Raw genomic sequence first — 5383 nt, 5'->3', positions numbered from 1 at the left:
CATTCCTGACATTCCACCAGGGATGCTCCAGTGCTGCCAGCTCCAGGCCACAGCTCATGGCTCTGAAACTTCAGCAGACTTACTGAGAGAAAGAAAGAAAGAAAAAAAGCTCTGGTTTTGCCAAAGAACTGTGCTCTAGGATTTCAACCTCCTTCCAATGGGGTGGTTCGGATCCAAGTTTGAAGAAAGCCCAGGTTAGAGTCGCGTCAGGGAGATCTTTGGAGACTTTACCGAGGGAACCGGCTGCAGGCTCAGGTGTCTCGACGCTGGACACAGTGCAGAGGGGTCCTGGGTCCTGGTTTGTGACACATGAAGTCTGCCCACTGGAAATGCCCTCGTCCCAGCAAACAGCACAGTCAGTCGGAGCCTCCTCAGCCCATCCTGGACTCTGGCAGCCCGCCCCGGTCAGCTCTTTTTTGGTGAGACCACCTGACCTAAGCGTGATGCCCTCAACCATGCTGGTACCTGGGTGGGGCCAGTGGGTGTTCGTGCCTGGAAGGAGGCTGCCACCCTGCTCCTCTCTGCAGGAAGGTCGTATATTAGATCTTACACATAAACAACTGTTCGTTTATTTTGTTATCTTGATATGGCTGTCTGTTTTTATAAACTTATGTACTCTTTTCATAAAAACAAATAGTTTGTATTAGTCATACAGAAAGTCGTATCTGGGACAACATCTTATACCTACTACCGTCTTTACTGACTAGCCCCAAACCCTTTTGTTTAAAAATATAACTACTTACATAAAAACCCTACTCCCCTCAAAAAGAATTAACCTACTTAATTCAGCTTCTATTAACTGCTTACATAAAAATCCCTGGTAACTGACCCCCTATAAAAAAAAACAAAACTACTCAAAACTTCGGGTGCGGCTGCAGTTCTGATTCTTGGCCCCAGAGCCTCAGGCTGTAGGCGTTGGCCAACTGATACAGACTCCCTTTAAGCTAAATCTGGCTTTGGTGGTTGTTCATTGGGTGACACTTCAACAGAACAATCTCTGTGGCCCACACAGACTTCCACTCCAGCCCCCCCACTGAGGTGTCGTGACGCAGCGGGTTGCATGGGGGTTGGGACGCCTGTCCCTAGCCCTCTCTCTTCACCCCCGAGAGCCACAGTTGACTTAACGCAGACACAAAGCACACGGAAATGATGACAGCTGACACACACTGGGATCGAGTGGGACCGCTGTGGTTCGTGTCCCGGGACCTCCATGCACACTCTGGGCATACATGCCCGTGTACCCGTGATTCAAGGTGGCTGAGACTGGATCGCAGTGTGAACAGCCTACTGAGGATGCTGTCCTTTCTCTCTCATGAAATTAATTCTTTTTTAAGAGAGATTCTTGCTATAGGGCACGTGTGCTGGCTGGAGACAGAGAGAGACAGAAAGTGAGACACCACCCTCCCTCAGGAAGAATGGCCACACTGCAGTCCCTTCTATTCCACGCTCCTCAGGATTTGGGGCACACATGCGCATGCACATGGTGTTAGTTTAAGCTACCAGATTCGGGATTTGAACCACGGCCGACTACATGGGAGTTTAGCAGTGTAACCATTACACCATCTGCTGGTCCTGAAATTAACTAATTTTTAAAAACATCTATTGAATGCTGTGTTCCATGCTTCATTTAGGTTTTTGCTCATTTAACCCTCACACTGCTCTGAGCTGGGAAGTCTCTTTAGTGCCTGCAGGCTTGGTGAGGTCCCTAAACAGCCTGCCCAGGATGACACAGCTAATGAAACGCAGAGCCAGGTGGACCACACCCATCAGCACTCTAATGGGCCTCACATTAAGTACTAAGGTACGCCAACCTTGTGCGGTTACGGAGAATAAACGAAATGAAGCATTCGGACAGCAGGGCAGAGTCTGGGAAGTGTGTAAGGGGCCTGCACAGAGTAGGCTGCACGTCTGGGAGGCGAAATCCCACTGCACGCGCTCCTCTCAACTCCCTTCAGTCAGAGAAGCCCTCCTTCAGTGACGCTAGCCTTCCCTTCCCTAGGCTGGAGGTGAGTGATGAAGCCCAGGAAAGCCGCCTCCGGCCAAGTCCTCCAGGCACTTACTCGGAAGGGCAAGGGCGGTTATCGGTTAGCGCCATGTGCTGTCCTTGCCTTATGACTTGTTCAGGACAGAGACCACCGGTGCAAGTCCCCACTAGGCCCCTCCATCGCTAAAGGCTCCTAGGGCGAGCGCTGGGCGTGCTGACGATCCAGGGCCTGGACTGACTAAGGCGTGTGTCGGCATGGGCGGGTGGACGGACTTTCAGGCATGGATGACTAACACTCTGTTTACGCTGCTGCCACCTGCCATGCCATTTCTCAAATCTTCAGCCAAGTCCTACCAGTAATTTCCTCGTGTCGATCGGAGGGAATCGATAAGGCAAGGGGCTGTGATAGTTCATTTTATGGGGCCACTCAGCTGGGCCACTGGATGCCTGGACATCTGGTCAGACATTCTACGTGCGTCTGTGAGGGTGTTCCTGGATGGAATTCACATTTGAATCTACAGACTGGGCAAAGCAGATTGTCCTCTCCACCCAGGGTGGGCCTCATCCAATCAGTTGAAGGCCTCCATAGAACAAAAAGCCTAAATAAGTAAGCACAAATTCCTTCTACTTGTGAGCAGAGACCCTGGTTTTTCTTCTGCTTTTGGGTCTAAACAGACACACCGACTCTTTCCTGGTCTCAAGCCTGCTGGCCCTTGGACTGGAGCTACCCGATGGGCTGTCATGGTCTTCAGCTGGCCAACTGCAGCTCTTGGGACTTGGTCCTCGTAATTGTGTAAGCCAGTTCCTAGTGATACATTTTTCTCTCCATTTGTGTATGTGGGTGGGTGGGTTGACAGTAGGTGCAAGTTGCTATTTTTTTCATCATGTTTGTTTAAATATTAAGAAACAGAAGGTGATCTTCGGTAGCTGGTGACTCTCAGGTAGTCAATTTTTATGGTGATAAACCTGAGGCAGCAAATACTTCTACTTTTTAAATCAAATCTGAGGATCTTTGCTTTCTAGCAAGGAAACGTATTTACGGACTGTTACCACTACGTGGCTGGATTCCCCTCTGATAGCTCCCTGTGTGCACAGAATATGGTCATTTTTATGTTTTCTTACTACTTTGCTTTATGCAGACTCTATTTTGTCTGCTTTGATCTTCTGCAGTGGTTTGAAAAGAAGGTATCTCATTTTTAACACTACTAATGATCACTAGTTGTTTTCACTCTTAAATCTGTCATTACAAATCTATCAATGTCCGGGACAATGTAAGAGATTTTCTTTCCACAAGAGAGGATGAAGAATCGAATGTCACTGTCTTCTCTACTCATCCCATTTTTATATGCCCAGTCAACAAAACCCAACTTGGATTTCTGAATATCAATCGGCTCTCTCAAAATTGCTTTTGGCTTTGCACTTAATTCTGTGTGTGTATTTACAAAATTTATTGCAGTATTTTCAGGGTTTTCTCGTGGCTTTTCCCCCGTTACCCCTTCCTCCTTGAATTCTTAATTTTGCTTCTTTTGTCTGATTTGGAGAATACCTTAGGGTAATTTTTTTTTTTTTTCAGGATGAGCACCCAAATGGTACTCTTCTTCTGCACTTGTGTATCAGAGAATTATCTTCTTTGGTTCTCACCTGAATAATACTTGAACCTCAGCCTTTCTTAGAATTTAGTTTGATGAGGCTGGCCCTGAGGCCTAGTGGCTAAGGGAGCTGGGTACCTTGTAGCTGACCTTAGCTGGAGTCCCAGCCCTGGCAACTTGAAAAGCTCGCAGGGCAGGTACGCATGTCCCAGATTCCGACAGGGTAGACAAATGGAGGAACGGAGATTGCAACGTGACCCTGCTCCGCTGGGAGGAGTGCTCGTTACCCGCCCCTGCTGTCTCTCCACTCCAAGTAGCAAGCATTCAAACTCTCAGAGAATTCTCAGGAATGTTGTTTATTCAGTCATTGTACATCTTTACAGCATACAGAATTAGGTTTTTCAAAGCATACATAGAGTGTGTCAATCAAGTCAAAGATATTACCATGTACATCATACTCAAGAGAGAACTTCGCATTCTTGTGTCTGTTCAATGTTTTTTTTTTTCCCACCTCCCACCATTCATCCATCCCCTCCTATACAGTCTTTAGTATCTACACTTGCCCTCCTTGCTATTATATTTTCTAATCTTTCGTTTTCTACCATAGAGTGTGGGCATTTGGTATATATTGAGCAGGGACATACAATGTGTCTTTTATAGTCTGGCTTTTTTCACTTAACATTAAATCTTCCATATTCATCTACTTTATATCAAATGACAGGGTCTCACTGTTTTTTATGGCTGAATAGTATTCAGTGGTATATGCATGCTATATTTTTTTTCAATCCAGTTATTCGTTCTTGGGCATTCAAGTTGATTCCATGTCTTAGCGACTGAAACTGCTGCAGTGAACAAGGAAGTACAAGTGCCTTAAGCTCAAGAGCCTGAGTATATTGCTGGGTCATATGGTAGTTCTAGTCATAGGTTTTTGAGGAACCTCCATATTGTTTTCCAAGTAGCCCTAATTTACATTCCCACCAACAGTTTAGGAGAATTCCCTTTTCACCACAGTCTCTCCAGCGCTTGTAGTTCTTTAATCACAGCCATTTCGACTGGGGTTATGTATCTCACTGTGGTTTTGATCTTCCTTTCCCTTGTGTTGAGAGATGTTGAACATTTGTGTGTGTGTGTGTGTGTGTGTGTGTGTGTGTGTGTTTTCCCATTTGTATGTCTTTCTTGGAGAGCTGTCTCTTTACCTCGACTGCCCATCTTTAAATTGGATTGTTCAGGGTTTTTTGTGAGTAAGCTGCTTTAATTCCCTATATATTCTGATTATCAGTCCCTCAGATGAGGGATGGGACAGGGCCTCACCCTTCTGGGAAGAACAAGCATAGTGTGCAAATATTTTCTCCCATTCTTACGGTTGTCTCTTGACTCTAATCATTGTTTCCTTTGCTGTGCGGAAGCTTTTTAGCTCGATGGAGTCCCTCTTGTCTATTTTGGGCATTATTGCCTGTGCTTTAGAAATCTTTATTTAAGAAATCTTTGCCTACTCCAGCACTTTCAAGTGTTCCCCAGTAGTTTCATAGTTTGAGGTTTTGCATTTAGATCTCTGATGCATCCTGAGCTGATTTTTTGTGAATGATGTGAAATAGGGGTCCAGTTTTATTTTTCTGCAGGTGGACATCCAGTTCTTGCAGTGCTATTTGTTGAAGAGAGTTTTTCTTTAGTGGGTTGTTTTGTGTCTTTGGGTCAAAAATCGGTTGGCTGGGGTTGGCAGGTAGTGTGGTGGTTAAGGGCACTGGACTCCCACATGGCTGACCATGGTTTGAGCCCCCGACACGGTGGGTTTCTCTCTTTCTCTTTCTCT

The sequence above is a fragment of the Tupaia chinensis genome, unplaced genomic scaffold, assembly GCF_000334495.1.
Source record: "Tupaia chinensis unplaced genomic scaffold, TupChi_1.0 Scaffold000078_1, whole genome shotgun sequence".
Taxonomy (NCBI): domain Eukaryota; kingdom Metazoa; phylum Chordata; class Mammalia; order Scandentia; family Tupaiidae; genus Tupaia; species Tupaia belangeri.
This window is presented reverse-complemented; position numbering follows the sequence as displayed.